Here is a 17,201-nt window from a genome sequence, read left to right as displayed (position 1 = left end):
AAAATTATTTTAATACAAGATTAAAACTATAAGGATAGATATGTGCTGTCCATCCGAATGGAAATAATGTAAACTTCTGAATATGATACCCTGGTACAACAATAGATGCCTGAGAGTTTTGAACCTCCAATGGGAATATAAATTAGGGCAGCAGTATCAGAGAATGATGAGCAAGATTCAGAGATGTAACAGGTGTATTTATACTAGGTCAGCAAGGCCATACTTGGGATTATTTTAACAAAATTCATGTGTTTGGTCAGGAAATAGTTTTGCTTGTATGTTTTCTGGTTTTTAGCTTCTTAAATCCCAACTGCAGTTTCCACCTTTTCCTCTTCTTCCTCTCCTCCCACTTCCCACATCTCCTCGACCTCCAAATCCCATGTAATACTCCTTCAGGTTCTATTCAAAAAGTGAAAGCCTCCTATGGCTATCAACCAAACATGGTATATCAAGCTCTCTCTCTCTCTCTCTCTCTCTCTCTCTCTCTGTCTACATATATATGTGTGTGTGTGTGTGTGTGTGTGTATGTGTGTGTTATATATAAAATACTGCTCAGAATGTATATTAAACTGAACAATATTTAATCATCTATTTTATCCAAAATGATATTTTGATTTCATTGAAGTAATAGTTTCAAAATTATTTATATTTTATATGTGCATGTGAGGCAATGTGTGCATGTGTGTGTGTTGGACCTATGTATCATGATTTCATTGAAGCAATAGTCTCAAAATTATTTATATTTTATATGCGCATGTGCAGCAAAGTGTGCATGTGTGTGTGTGTTGGACCTATGTATCATGGTTCTTCTGTAAAAATCAGAGGAGAACATTTGAGAGTTCTCTCCATACTCCACTAGTGACCTGAGCATCCAACTCAGGTCAGCTCAGGTTATTGTCAAGTGCCTTTAATGCTGAGCCTCTTTACAATTTTTATAACATTATATTATATAAAAATATTAAAAGTACAAGAGGTATTTTAATAGTTTTTTGAGTAAGATATTTGGCAAGCCCAATGAAGATACTGTTTTACATATTTTTATTGTAGGTTTATATATTTAAGAATTGATACAAACCTTTATCCTAACCCTGAAGACCATTCATATGAGATAAAAGGAAAGAATTAATATCCATCATTCTAGACACCTCTAATCAGTGACAACACACTAGGAAAATTCACCATCAGCCATGCGATATGCTCTCTGTCCATCAAAACTTCTCTGTTAAGATATTTGTTACCCTTCTTGTCTTTTTAAACACGTAAAAGTGTTCCTCGCAAAACTTCCTGTGTTGAAGCATTGTCCTCAGTTTAGTGGTGCTATTGAGAAGAGACTGGGCCATGAGGTCACTAACGGTATGAGTTCATAGCTGAATGGGCTATTAGGAGGTGGGACTTGAAGGGAGAGAAGCCTTTGAGGTGTTTCTTTGAAATATGTGTCTTGACGTGGAGCTCTTCTCTATTGGCCTGCTGATTGGCACATGCGCAGTTTCCCTTCCCATGTGTTTTCTTTTTCTACCATCATCTTCTGAGTCATCACAAGCCTGTAGCAATGGAATCAGCATGTATTTGCAATAGAGTGGGAGGTCCAATGGGAACCAAGCTCAACTTCAGTTTTTACAGAGAGAGCTGCAATAAAATTAAAAATGAAGGATGAAAGAATGGAATGAGTGGGTTAACAAAGTGCTGTTAAGAAAAGGAAAAATTACGGGTTGGAGAGATGGCTCAGTGGTTAAGAGCATTGCCTGCTCTTCCAAAGGTCCTGAGTTTCATTCCTGGCAACCACATGGTGGCTCACAACCATCTGTAGTGAGGTCTGGTGCCCTCTTCTGGCCTGCAGACATACACACAGACAGACTATTGTATACATAATAAATAAATAAATATTTTCTAAAAAAAAAAGAAAAGGAGAAATTACAAGAGCAGGATGGTGGTTTTGTTTATCTAGTAGCTGTCTACTCTTGCCAAGAGGAAGTGATTTAAGTTAGAGTCCTTCTCTCTCAAAAGCTAGGGGAATTAGGGGGTCCTTCTTGAGATTCATTAGTTAGTTGTGGTGTTTTCAGCAAGACATCTACTGTAGATAGGGTCAGATAGCCTTGAGTCATTGGACAATATTAGGATTATGTTCAAGTCTTTATAGACCATGATTATAGTCTAGATGCTAGCAGAGTACGAGGAGCCTGAATGGGATTTTGCCAAAGGAAGATATTTGTTGTTAGATAATTCTTAGCTATATCAGAAAAGTCAGCTAAAAATGTCTTAGTGCAGACCAGCCTGTCTAGATACTTACCTTCTCTATTAGTCTGTACAATTCATAGGGTTTATTTCTCTTTATTAATCATTTCAGGACAAGGCAAAACAGATGATGAGTACCAGTGTTAGAGCCATAAGACTGGTGATAATTCTATAGTACTGGTATTACTCTTCCTTTCATTTCCTGGGGCATTTCATTAAAGGCTATGGTCAAAAGTCTCCTGGATCTTGCTAATAGTATTTTCCAAGTAATGTCTGTGGGATGCATGTCACCTCTATGTGGACTTTGGGCATAGTATATATTTTTTCTCTAATCCTCAATCCTCATTCTCATTGGTTATCTGATTACTCCTAAACCACTGTATAGTAAATCATATTTATTTTTTCATTATTGTTTTGTGCTTTCTGAGATATATTACCCCTATAAAGTCAAGGCTGGCTTCAAATTAGAGATCCTTAGCCTCTTGCATGTTGGAATTACAAGTGTACCATTCCAGGTCACCATTAACATGTTTAGACTGTGAAGGCCTCCCTGTTTGACTCCATTTTGGGGAGTCTGGCTTGGTTATTCTTTTTGAACTGTTATATTCCACCTGAAGATGTCTTTCATCTGCAGCATATTCTTCCGGACAACTATTTCACACCTACCATCCTTGGTGATACTGAATCATTAAAAAGGTGACTATCTTTAAAAAGGCTACATATCTCTCTGTGGATTTTTTTTTCTTGTTGCCATAAATGTTGAACTAGACCCCCAACACCAGAAATTTGATTCTGATGACTCTTACATCTTTGCCTACTATGTTAACTTCTGTGATGTTCAAGTTTCTATCACTCCAATATGCGTATTTCAGAATATCACCCATTTTAAACTCCACATATACAATGTATAACTGAACTTGCACTGTTTTTCTTAGACTAATAACGTCTATCTATTACATGAATGTCTACTGACTACTCTAGCCATTTAACCTTCTCCCTGGGTGTTGCCTCTTACAGTTTCCCAAGACTGTATCACAGAGTTTGAGTTTTATATAGTCATCTATTTACTTATTATATACCTTGTTCTCCTAAAGCCTGCTGAACTATTTGAATGTGTACCTTATGTCTTACTTATCTTTGTATCTTGGGGTTTAAAGTAGGTTTGGGCTCATAGGCAATTAATCAATTTTGAACAAGTCTTCAACATCTTCCAAATAAATTTGCTTTCAAATTCCTTATCAATTGTTTTCTGCCTAGGAGGTGAGATAACTACTAACAATATAAAAGATAAACTGTGCCAGCCCTCAAGAGGCAGAGGCGGGCAGATCTCTGTGAGTCTGAGGCCAGCCTGGGCCACAGAGTGAGTGCCAGGAAGGCTCCAAAGATACACAGAGAAACCCTGTCTCAAAAAAAACATAAAAAGATAATATGACAAAATGAGTGGCATCCTTCTATTATCCTTAATAATGTAATAGTCACATACTTATATTTTTTTCAGCCATACTTCATATTAATTAACTACTGAAGTAGATGCATGGAAAGCAAAAGTGAAAGTTAAAAAACATAACCCAATAATTATGCTTCAAAGTGTTAAATAGGAGTAACTGGAAAACACTGTATTTGCAGTATCCCAGTTATTTTTGTTCAATTTTTATGTTTAATCAAATTTAAAATACATGTTATAATCCTTTACACACAGAGAGAAAAAGAGACAGAGAAAGAGAGAGGCTATTACACCTAGTTTTTTTTGTGTGTGTGTGTGTTTGTGTGTTGTATTATTGATCAACTTTGAAGTTTCCTGCATGCTAGGCAAGCATTCTACAATTGAGATACATCCCCAGTCCTTTAAAAAATATTTTGGGTATCTATTGCCAATACTAGATTTTTTTCTTTTGTTTTTCCAGCTATTTTTCTGCTACGTAATTGGGATACACTCTTTTCATAAAGTTTTTTTATTAAATTATCATAATTCTAAGGAAAAACAAATGGATTGTCATTTTAGTTTTGTGAATGGGGAGACTGCAATGTAGTAAGGTTGAGGCAACTTGCTGAGGGATACACAGCTAATAGAGAACAGGGCCAGAATTTTAATGTAAGTTTTATCCCAAGTCTGTGATTGTAACCACTGCAGGATCCTGCCAGGAGAAGGCTTTATGGTAAAATGACACTTACGAGGACTAAATAAAAACCGCAAAGAAATAAAGTCCACCAGGATATCTTCCTTTAATCCTTTCCTCTTCTTTTTTTTCAGAGGAAAGTTAGTATCGATTTTACCCGATCATGGATTCTTTGGGGAAGAATTTGTTTCTCAATAAACTATTTACGGCCTGCAGAAATAAAAATGAATGAAAGAGCGTTTTGAGAGACAATGGAAATTCCCGTGGCAAAGATGAGTCATCCCAAGGGGAACAGTGGGAGGGGACTGTAAAACGCAGAACGCTTCCTTCTGGCCAAGTTGAGCTCCACAGGACAATAGCTAGAAATCTAGCCAGACAGAGCCTCCTTGGCTGCAAACCGCAGAAGTTCTGGTTCGAATCTCTGTACTAAGAACCTAAAGGAAGCATAAACAAGAAGTTCAGCTACCAGATGGGGACCCTTCTAATTAGTTAAGTCTGCTCTAATTTCTGGCCACCAGTTGGCAGATGCAACAGATGCCAAGGGAGTAAACAGAATATGTTGGCAGTTTTGAATTTTAAACCAGTATATCACAAATAGATTCAATTTAGAAATATTTTCCCCCCTTCGGTTAAACTCTGTAACTTAATTTTGTCAAATGCCAAGAAGTTAGAGATGGATTATAAGACATTTCTTTTGGGACATTTTATATATTTTTGTCTGTAAATTGATGGTAATACATGATGAGGATTTAAGCACATTACCCCGGCATGGGTAAAGTACAGTGCCATGCTCTCATAAGAGTCTTATTTTATAAAATGCACATGTTAATGTGATATTTGTGAGTCAGAAACTCTGCAAGTTGTAAAAGCTCTGGGGTTAGGTGGGAGAGTGCAAACATCTTAAAATTAGTAAGAATGTTGAGAAATTAAGAAATAAATGAACCAGTCTCCCAATATGTAGTCTATATACAATGTTCACTTAGCTATGCCAGTCATAGGCCCAAATGCAGCAGTTATTGCATTGTGGGCAGAAAAGAACATAGAGCTAAATAAGTAATTCTGGTGTATTTGATGGGATAAGTGCTATAATAATATTTCTTTTAAATTTTAACCTATTGAGTGATTTAGTATGCGTATATAAAGTGTATGTGTGTCATAGCAGCTTGTAGAGTTCAGGTGACAACATGGTGGGATTCATGCTTTCTTGACACTTCTGTGTTCCAGGGGTCAAACTCGGATTTCCGGATCTGTGTGGTAAGCGTCTTTTGCTGATTCTTCTCCCCACACCATGCCTTGCTTTTATGTGTGGACTAGCGATCCGAACTCAGTTCTTCGAGCTTAGCTGGCAAGCTTTTCACCCAGCGAGCCATCTCCTCATGACATGTGGTCTTTCAAATGGTTATCGTATTTAATCAGATTTCATTATAGAGTAGGAATATATCAGCAAAATAAAGTTAGGAAAAAGATTTCAAGGAGAGAAAAGGGGTTTAAAGACATACATATATGTTTTTTTTTAGACATACATATATGTAAACAAAATGCTGTGAATGGTGTCTTGATAATAGACTTGTTGGTAGGAACAACGGATGAGTGTGCGGTACCATAAACCTGTCTGTGAACATACTTAACAGGTATTTCAGTTAGAAAAATCAGTGTATTATGCTTCCTTTTATCAAAGTCAACATCTAAGAAGACTCTTGCTTTTGAGGAACTGAAGAGATCTACTTGTTAATTTAAAATTGATATTGCTATCAAGATCATTACTGTAAACATTATGCTAATTATGATGGAGATGACAACAAAACATTTCTTTGCCATAACCTTTTAAGCAAGATGCTACACCAAGTATTTTGCATATACACAACATCAGCAGCATCATAAGCTAAGCACACAGACATAGCTATTATGAAGACTCATAGGGAAAACAAGTCATAAGCTTGTAATTCAATAAGAAGAGAATGGTCTCATACCTTAAGCTGTTTACGCAGTTGGAAACAGTTCCCATGTATTCTACATACTATATGGTTTGAAATGTCTAAACAAATACAGATATAAATGAAACTCGATATTAAGAAAGAAGTTACCATCAGAGACTAACAGTCATCGTCAGTTAGGGTACAGTTTATAGAAGTAGGTTCCTTCTGCTTCCTTCTCTTTTCCTCCTCCTTTTCTTTCCCGACCTGGAGTCCAGAAGTCCGTGTGGAATTGTTTTGGGCTTCAGTGTGTTTCTTAAATTAGTGCATTGCATCAGACATAATCTGTGCTGAAGTCTGGATATTCAACTCAAGTTCTCATGCTTGCATGGAAGGTCCTTTATCAAATTAGTCATCTTCCCAACCCAGAAACAGGTTTCTTTTCTCAGTTATATCTTGGACACTCAACAGTTATTTACTGAATTCTGTTCGTTCAACATAATTAAATGCCTAAGTATTTTCTTTGTTCCCTTATTTGAAATACATTCAAATGATAATTTGGGGATGAGTCATAGTTTTGTATGTGCCTTTAATGCTGTGTTTAAGGCTTGTTGGAAATCTGTTTTAACAACTTTAGGAATTTCCCAGATAAAGTAACATGTAATGTATTGAGTTACACTCGTTAGCAAAACAAAAACAAAAGCAAAAGTAAGAACAAAGAGTAATTTGCTTTGATGTTGCAAAAATGCCCTGCAGATAAACTCATAGTTCTGATTGAAAGAATTAGGATAAGAATCATGACTGCTGAGACCAGAAAACATAAGGAAAGTATGTTCTTTTCAGCCTTAATGGGTATTCACAATTTACATGCTGTTTCAGCTTCACAGCATAGAGATCTCCTTTGCCATAATTAGATGATCATCTGGAAAGGACTAGCGGCAAATGGAAGATCTTTTTTCTTGTCAAAACCCAGCCCTGACTTGATTAATATGGAGTGAAGTGATGCATAGATGAGGAAGTGCGGTGGGAAAACTCAAAAGCTGGCAGGTTCAAACACATTGCTTCTCTGGTACAAAAGGCATGGGTCTAACAATGGGAATCTTCATAGAGGGGCCACTGTGCTGATTCCTGAGAAGCATTTGGCATTATAATGTGTGTCTCAAGATGTTTTGATTTCTTTCCTATTGTTTAAATTCATGCAATCGATTTTTCTTTCTTCCAGAGAAGATCAAATGACCTCAACCTTTCTTTAACTCATGGCTTTGGCACCTACCACAGGAAAGCTTAGAAGCTCAAGTGCTTCTTTGGCTGAATATTTAAGAAACAGATACTGGCTGTGTTAGCTAGGATAGAGGTAAATCTATAAATTCCCAAGTCCTGTTAGAACTTCACATAAAAAGATATGGAAAATTCTTTGTGGTTTCTTTGCTTCCCCATAACAGAGCCATTTGTGCCAGAATAAAATATTCTTCAAGTGTTTAAAAAATTAAGTTTAAATAATTTATGAATAACTGCATAATGCTATTAACTTCTGTTATGTAGAAGCATTCTTGAACAATTGGCATTTCACAGACAGTACATAGACAAGGTTGTTCATTCGTACTATATGGGGCTTTGAAATAAACAGTTTGAATACCTTGATCTACAAATTCTTAGCTGTATAACTTCAGACAAGTTATTCAACTGCTTGTATGTCTTAGTTTTGCAGTATTAAAATGGGATAGATATTAGAACTCTCTCAAAAAAATAATGTGTGTTATGATCCTCAGGTGAGGTAATACATGTACTTTCCTGAATTTTATTCACAGTTGTGACATGGGACACCCTTCTGCATGCTGTGAATATGTTTTATTACCATTAATAAAGAAGCTGTTTTGGCCTGTTACAAGGAAGAATATGACCAGGTGGGAAATCCAAACAGATACAGGGAGAAAGAAGAAGGATTCTGGAAGACACCAGCAGCCACCTAGAGAAGAAAGATGTGTGGTAACACCATGGCAACTTGATGATACATAGGTTAATAGAAATGGGTCAAGTTAAGACGTGAAAGCTAGTTAGAAGCCTGAGCCATGAGCCAAACAGTTTGTAATTATTATTAAGTCTTAAAATGGTTAATCAGAACTGGAGTGAGGAAGAGAAATTTCCAAGTGGTTCCAACGTGTATCACGTACATCTACATAAAGCCTAAAAAGTTTTTAAAAAGGATTCTAGACACATAAAAATAGAGTCTAAAACAGTTTCTTGTTAGCTTCATTTTTCATATAGGCTCTGTTTACTGGTGGCGAACAGATGTACAGCTCCTTTAAGAGACAGTTTCCTGGTCCATGCAAGCAGCATGGACAGCTTTTTGAGAGGTCCTGCTCCAGAAGACTTGAATGTGGTATGTGGGCATTGTGCTGCAAGCTCCTTGATGGCTGCATGGACCTGCTGCTTCCCCAAGTGGGCAAAGATATGCATGACTCTCGTTCATACCTCCACCATGTTGTAAAGCCAAATGGAGCGGGGCCAACGGCCAAAATGGCAACTCCAGTCCTAGTTATGCCCACTCATCAGTTTAAAACAGTGATCAAAAAAGAATTATAGATATGCAATAAAGATGGATTCAGACAAAAATTAAACCTGTAAATAGGTCACAGTGTGTTTAATGAATATATATAGTCTTTAGGAAAAAAGAGACTGGGTATAGACAGTTATAAAAAATAACTAGTTTTGAAAAAATAAAGTCATTAAAGATACAGTAAACAAACAGCCACATAAAGATGGACTGCACACAGAGAGTCTGGATTATGTATACATTGTATTTTCTTCCACGTTTTTGACTGTTAATGAGATAACTACAGAGAGACATTTGATTGTGGGAGCTGCTGATCGAAATCAACATAAAGATATATTGACTTCAAAATTTGAGTCGAAGGATATATTGCTTTAAAAAAGAGGTTTTGGTTTCCACAGAAGATTAGAAGCTGTGGATTTCTTCCAGGCTAATATAGGTTTATCAAGTAAGAGCTCCTAGGAGGTCTCCATGGGAGCAATATCCCAGGTAATCCAAAATCCAGAACAGCTTCAAGGCAACTGACTGAGAATATAAAGGCTCACAGACTACTACAGTCAAGATTGAGTCATAATTCTAAATTTTCTCAGGATCCCCATAAGATTTCTAGCACCCCAAATCAGCATAGAAAACTATGCCCAAATTCCAAAAGTATTGTTTATATATGTTTGTTTTCACTTAAAAGGGAATATTGTTTATAAATGGTTAAGGTCATAGTCAATCTCTTTCTAAAGAAAAAAAGGCGATATGAGATAGAAATGACAAGCAAGGTAGATTATTTAATCTACTTTAGTACAAAAACTGTTAATGTCAAAATACTTTACACTGATAATGGATTTTGGTTTATTGATACAAATTTATGTTCAATTTTGTTATACTATATGTATGTTTCTACTCTTGTCTAAGGTATTACATTTATACAGCTGATTTAAAAATGCAATACATAGTTAAATACAAATTAATAGGAATTTATAATAGTCAAAATTACAGTCATGTTAGTTAGGTTTTCTAGATATACAGAGATATATTTCAGATGAATAGGTAATCTTCAAACACCTCAAAATATGGCAATTAAAATAGTTTCAGAATTTAAGCTTTTCTTGACAGTTAGATAAGTCTGCTCCTGGTAGCACCAATTACATCAGGAGGATGATGTGCATTGAAAAAGCTCCTTATGGAGTTTGCCTTCAATGTGGCAAGGCTAGCAATTTGGCAAGAAATTGCTTTTGCCTGGAATGCTTGACCTTATGCTGTATAAACTGAACATGCAGGACCTGCAGGAAAATGACTGCTAAACTTTGTTATAACAAGGCAGGATGTTCCTTCAGCTTCCTGCTTCACAGAAGAGACTGTCAGACATTCTGAAGGACACAGAGGAAAATGACTGACAAACTGCCAATATAGGCAGGAAAGTCGTTCAAATTTCCTGCTTCATTGGAAAGTCTATCAGAAAATATTGGCCTGTTGGCTGAAGATGAATACCTCAGTATTACAGAAGAACTTCGGGTGACTGTCTATGCAGCCAGATGTTTCTGTAGTTTCTAGAGTTTTGGAACTTGCTTACAATACGTTTCTTGTTTACTCAGGTACATATTATATCCTTTTTGGGGTCTTTGATGAGTTAAAGTCTAAATAGTTTTAATTAAAGTTTTCCTTAGTTATGATAAAAGATAAATTAAATAAAAAGTAAATTAGATAAAATTTGGAAACACAAAAATAGAATAGATAATTTTTTAATTTTGCCAAATAAAAATAGACTAAATACATAACTATAATTCTTCCTTGATACCTGTTTTATTATATTTAATTTTACAATGTTAAAGTTAAAAAAAACCTTCCTTTTTAATTAGACAGAAAAACATAGATGATGTAGGACACCCTTCTCTCTCTCTCTCTCTCTCTCTCTCTCTCTATATATATATATATATATATATATATATATATATATTTGGTCTTTTGAGACAGAACGTCTCTGTAGTTTGTATCCTGCCCTGGAACTCTCTCTGTAGATTAGGTTGACCTTGAACTCATAGAAATCTACCTGTCTCTACCTTCAAAGAGCTCAGATTGACGTGTGTACCCCTGTGAATATTCTTTATTACCATTGGTTAATAAAAAAGCCACTTTGGCTCATGACAGGGCAGAATTTAGGCAGACAGGAAGATCAAACAAATACAGAGAGAAAGAAGGTGGAGGGAGGGTGATTTCAGCAGCTTCCCAGAGAAGCAAGAGGTGAGGTAACACCACAGCTACATGACAATATATAGATGAAAAGAGGTGAGTTATTTTAAGATGTAAACACTAGTTAGTAATAAGCCTGAGCCATCAATCAGTTTGCAATTAATATTAAGCCTCAGTATAGATATACAGAAACTTGAGAGCAGGAGATAAACCTCCAGTTACACTGTTGACTATTTGTTTTCTCTAGTTTGTGTCATAATAAAGGTTTCAGAATCTGGTAAGTGAAAGCTAAAATCTCAGAAGCTTTAAAGTTTAGTTTATTATAATTGTGTGTGTGTGTGCATGCGTGCAACAGCTTGTATACGGTAGACACACAATAACTTAAGGAAGTTACTACTCTTCTTCTACAGTATGTTCTGCAGGTTGGACTCTGGTTGTCAGTCCTGCATGGCTAGAAATTGTACCCACTGAACTATCTTGAGAATCCAAATTTCTAAAATGTTTAATTAAACCTCATATTCTATTTTAATATTTTATAATCATGTGAACAATTAAGAGACAAAATAGAATCATAAACGAATCTTTGTATTTCCATTTTTTATTTAAAACCACAAGCATGCTAGGGATTTCTTCGTATTCTTTTTCAATCATGTGCACACAATTAACAACACAAATACCATTATATATTAAATCACCGATTTTATATTCTTTGTAACTTCTTTAAAAGTTACCAAAATGTATTCAAATGTTCTAACACTTTCAGTTTAGAAAGTTCAGTTTCACATCTACCTTTCACTTATTTTTAAGTATTTTATTTTAAATTATATGCCATTCCACTTTGCTTGCTATTATTGTGACAAAACATCATGTTTTTTCAAAACACCAAGTTTCTCAAAGCAACTTGAGAAAAGAAGAGTTTGTTTGGCTTACATGTTCTGATCACAGTTCATCATGAAGGGAGGTCAGAAGAGAAACCTAGAAGCAGAAATTTACACAGATGCTATGGAAAAACTCTACTGCTAGGTTAGCTTCCCCTAAGTTGCTCAGCTTGCTCCCCTGCCTAGGGATGGCATCCCTGGTTTTGCTGCGCCTTCCCATCTCATTATTAATCAAGAGAATGCCCCATAGGTTGTCTTATAGGCAACCTATTGGAGGAATATTGTTGATGGAAATTCCCTCTTTCTAGTAGACTCTAACTTATCTCATGTTGTCTATGTATAGCACCGTGCATGCATGAGGGCAAGTGTCTGTAGAATCCAGATGAGGTCATTGGGTTCCTTGTTATATGAAGTTGTGAGTCACCTGAATCAATGCTGGGAATCAACTTAAGAGTCTCTATAAGACGCAGATATATTCGTAACCATTTCTCTAGTCTTGTGCCTTTTACTTTTAACTGGGATATTAAGTTTATCTCATAAGTGTTATTAAGCTTTTTTCTAAATGTTTCTTCTTTCAAGCAGTGCAAACAGTAATAGTCTTGAACATCAATCAAAGATTAAAACTGGCTCTTTATGGCCAGATCGAATTGTGGTTCATCATTTCTCAGCCTCTGGGCTAGAATCAAATGTAATATTTGGTTTTATCAGTTTAATATCTATGTATCTTCTATCTGAGGAAAATATATTAAACCCTTAGAAGTAGAGAGAATGGGAGACTGATCCATAAAGCCAGGCATTTCCTTTGTATTGTAATAGTCTCAGAAACTGCATTTAATAAATGAAAAAAAAAGCTGCACACCTAGAATCTATATCATTAAAACGATAAGGAAATCCTATGAGCCACTGATGTATTGTCAAGGTCGTCTAAGTTAACCTCTCTGGTTTGACTTTTCCAAGTAAGTAAATAAAGAAATGATTTCTTGTCCAAGTTTTTGAATTTCAATTAGTCACTTCAACAGTGTAGAGCTTCCGCATTTACAGACACCTAATTCTACCTGATTTAATCCTGCTTCTCTCCCTCTTACAGTCACTAGCTGGCCTTTTGATTTATAATATCTTTTTAGACATCTTAGGCCCTTAAGGTCCAAATGAGGAGCAGAAGGAGGGAGAACATGAGCAAAAAATCAGGACCACGAGGGATGCACCCACCCACTGTGACAGTGGAACTGATTTATTGGGAGCCCACCAAGGCCAGCTGGTCTGGGACTGAATAAGCATGGGTTGATTCCGGACTCTCTGAGCATGGCGGTCAATGAAGACTGATGAGAAGCCAAGGACAATGGCACTAGGTTTCGATCCTAATACATGAACTGGCTTTGTGGGAGCTTAGCCTGTATGGACGCTCACCTTTCTGGACGTAGATAGAAGGACCTTGGTCTTCCCGCAGGGCAGGGAATTTGGACTGCTCTTCAGTATCGAGAGGGAGGGGGAATGGAGTGGGGGGAGGAGAAGAGGAGTGGGGATAGGGGGAGGGAAGTGGGGGGAGGGCAATATTTGGGAGGAGGGGAGGGAAATGGGAAATGGGGAGCAGGTGGAAATTTTAATTAAAAAAGAATAAAAAAAAAAAAAAAAAAAAGACCAAATGAAGCCCCAAGTCAGCTAGTCACTCTGGTTCTTCCACTTGTGTGATTTATACTAAAAGTTAGCTGTAACAGTTTAATATCCTGATTAAGTCAATTTTACTAATTAACACAATTAAAATTATTTAGTATTCAGTTAAATAATTAATGTTAAGGTGAAATTTATTTTAAATTAAAATCTAAGCTAAATTTATTATTGAAGGATCAAAAACCTCAGCATTCAACTGGATACCCTAAACCTGGTAGAAGAGACAGTATTGAGACAAGCGACAACTTTCTGAACAAAGCACAGATAGTATAGTACTAAGATCAACAATTAATAAATAGGACCTCAAGAAACTGAAAAGCTTCTGTAAGGCAAATGGTACCATCCACTAGACAAAGTGGCAGTCAGAATGTAAAAAGGTTTAGAGTAACTCCATATCCAATAAAGGACCAATATCCAAGATATGCAAAGAACTCAAGAAGCAAGATACAAGAAAATGCACAATCCAAATTAAAAATGGAATGCAGACCTAAACAAAGAATTTTAAGTGAGGAATCTTAAAAGACTGAGAAATACTTAAAGAAATGTTCAACATCCTTAACCATCAGAAAAATGCAAATCAAAACTACATCGAGATTCCATGGCTAGAAGCAATTACACAAGTCGCAGCTCCTGCTGACAAGGGAAGATCTCCTCCAATGCTGTGTGAGTGTATACCTCAACAGCCACTAAGAAAATTAATACTGCAGTTACTCAGAATGTTGGGAATTGATCTACCTAAAGATCCAGCAATACCACTGTTGGGCATATACCCAAAGGACACTCTATCCTATCACGATGGGACACTTCCTCAACTATGTTCATTGCAGATTTATTCATAATATCCCAAATGGGAAACATGCTGAAAGTCCCTCAACAGAATAATGGATAAAGAAAATGTGGTACATCTACACATGGAGTATTACTTAGCTGTTAAAAAAAATTATGAAATCTGCAGGCAAATGGATAGGAAATGAGAAAATCATCCTGAGTGAGGTACCCTAGAAATAGAAAGACAAATGTGGTATGTTGTTGTAGAATATTAGTTGATGCCGCATTACATTTGTTTATGCTGTGAAATATTTGTTTCATGATGGAAAAATGTGTTACATTCTTTTTATGTTGCATTTGGTTTATTCTGTGAAACTGTAGCTTGGTGGCCGGCCCTTGGAGTCTTCCTCTCCTTTTTCCCCTTGATCCTTGATCTTTCCCTCCAGATTTCTCCTCCTATTTATTCTCTCTGTTTGCCAGCCCTGCTTATCCTTTTCTCTGACATGTTATTGGCATTAAGCTCCTTATTAGACCAATCAGGTGTTTTAAACAAGCAGAGTAACACAGCTTCACAGAGTTAAACAAATGCAATACAAAAGAATGCAACACATCATTGTATCATTAAACAAATATACCACAACAGAAATAAATATAACACGTTTTCAACGAATGTTCTACAGCAGTATGCCCTCATTTCTAAGTGCCTATAAGCCATTATTTTAATGATAATCAAGATACAAGCTATAGTACAGAGAGGTTAGGTAAAGAGAAGAGGAATAGGGGAATGAATATATCTCGAGAGGGGGAATAGAATTGATTTAATGGATCAACTGGGGTCTCATGGATATGGAATCAGGGAAGACCAGGTAGTGGGAGAGATGAGATGGAGGGAGAGATTACAGGCTGAGACCAATGGGATTGCTGAGCTTTTGGTGAGGAGTGGGAACCTAACACAGGGAAAACTATCTGGAATCTATTAAGGTGATCCCAATAAGTATTCCCAGTAGTGGGAGACATAGTCGCAACTGGCCACCTCTTGTTGCTAGATGAGGCCCCTAGTGGCAGGACTGGGTTACTTTCAGTTGAGTGGTTGTTCAGGGGGGTCCGTGTGAAAATTCCCAAATAACTCAGGGTGTTGCTAAGATGATCAACTGCTCTCTGCAAAATGACAGGCAGTATCCATGGCTGTGTAAAACACCTACACAGCTCATTAGGCATGGAGAAGTCCAGCCGGTGCCTACATGGAGCCTGATACCCCTATACTGAGATGTCTTTGGTGGGAGAAGGCAGACTTCAGGTACTGAAAGAGAAACATGGGTATTGGCCCAGTCACAGAATCTTTGACCTACAGTTGATCCTGCCTGTAAAATTTGCTAGATCAATGGTGGCCCAGGTCTTGTGGAAGTAGCCAACCAATGTCTGTAGTAGGCTTTCTTGGATTGCTAACCCCCAATCGAGACAGGAAGACTTAGAATGAACGCTGAGCCTTAGCTTATGCTCGTTTCTTGATAACTCTTATAATTTAATTTAACCCGTTTCTTTTCATCTACGTTTTGCCCAAAGCCTTTTATCTTTCTTTCCTTCTGTATGTCCTACTTTTTTGCTTACTCCTTTTTTGGCTGACTGGCAGCTGTCAGGCTGGTTGGCCTTGGGCATCTTGTCTTTCACCTTTGTTATCTTCTTGTTTTTTTCTTCTCTCTTCCTTTCTCTTCCTCTTCTTATTCTCTCTACCCACCAGACTGTCCCACCTCTCCATTTATTGCCTAGGTGTGGGATTTTCAGCTTTTTATTACACAAATCAGTTTCTTAGGAACCCCATCTTTATATAATTAAACAAACACAGCATAAACAAAAATAACACATCTTTGCTTAGTTAAACAAATATTCCACAATTAATGTCTGATTTCACTTAAGGGTCATTTCAATGGAACCCATACACGGCACTGCTAACATAACCACGAACCAGAGATTAGATAACCCAGAGTCCTATAATAAATCTAAACACTAATGATCAAAACAAGTATCAATAAAATGACTCCTAATGATATTCTTCTATACTATAAGATCAGTAATTTACCCAGTCATCATCAGAGAAGTATCCTCTGGTAACAGATGGGAGCAAATCCAGAAACCCACAGTCAGACAGTGTACAGAGATTGAGTCTAAGCTGGGGGGGTCTCTACCAAATTGCTCCGCTCAGAGCTCAGAGAATCTGAGGGGATTACAGACAGCAGGAGAACAAGGCCCTCTGAATCAACTAAGCAAGGCACATATGAGCTCACAGAGACTGGAGCAGCAAGCACAGGTTTTACATGAGTTTATACCAGGTCCTCTGCTTATATATTACAGCTATTAGCTTACTACTTTTTATGGGCCTCTTGGCTGTGAGATCTCTGGAACTCTGACCTTCTGCCTGACTTTGAGACTCTCTTCCTTTTGTTGGGTTGTCATGTCCAACTTTAATAAGTTTTGCTTCATCTTATTACATATTTTTCATCTTATATTATATTTAATTTTTCATATTTTTTTATTATATTATATTTTTAGTTTTTGTCTCTTAGAAGACTATTTTAATGAGAGATGGAAAGTGATTGGATCAGTACGGGAGGGGTTGTGGGGATGAACTGGGAAGAGTAGAGGCAGAGGGAACTGTAATCATGATATGTTGTATGAGAAAAGAATCTGATTTTAGTAAAAGGAAAAATTAAGAAATAAAGCTAGAAAGAAGAATATATTTATGTAAGTTACTAAGAAAAATATTACTATGGTATTATCATAGAAATTTTGAAAGTTTAAAATTTGGGAAAATGTATTTAGAACTGTGTTATACACTTTAAACATATTGTTCCATCTTAAGAAAAAAATAGGTTATATATTATGAAATATGGGTTTA

At 36.5% G+C, this 17,201-nt stretch overlaps 1 pseudogene; it reads left to right on the top strand.

Annotated features, from left to right (window-relative positions):
• Positions 1 to 12,528: 12,528 nt before the first annotated feature.
• Positions 12,529 to 12,708, top strand: LOC130889236 (U2 spliceosomal RNA; annotated as a pseudogene).
• Positions 12,709 to 17,201: the final 4,493 nt, after the last annotated feature.

This window comes from Chionomys nivalis, chromosome 17, assembly GCF_950005125.1.
Source record: "Chionomys nivalis chromosome 17, mChiNiv1.1, whole genome shotgun sequence".
NCBI classification, from domain to species: Eukaryota; Metazoa; Chordata; class Mammalia; order Rodentia; family Cricetidae; genus Chionomys; species Chionomys nivalis.
This window is presented reverse-complemented; position numbering and strand designations above follow the sequence as displayed.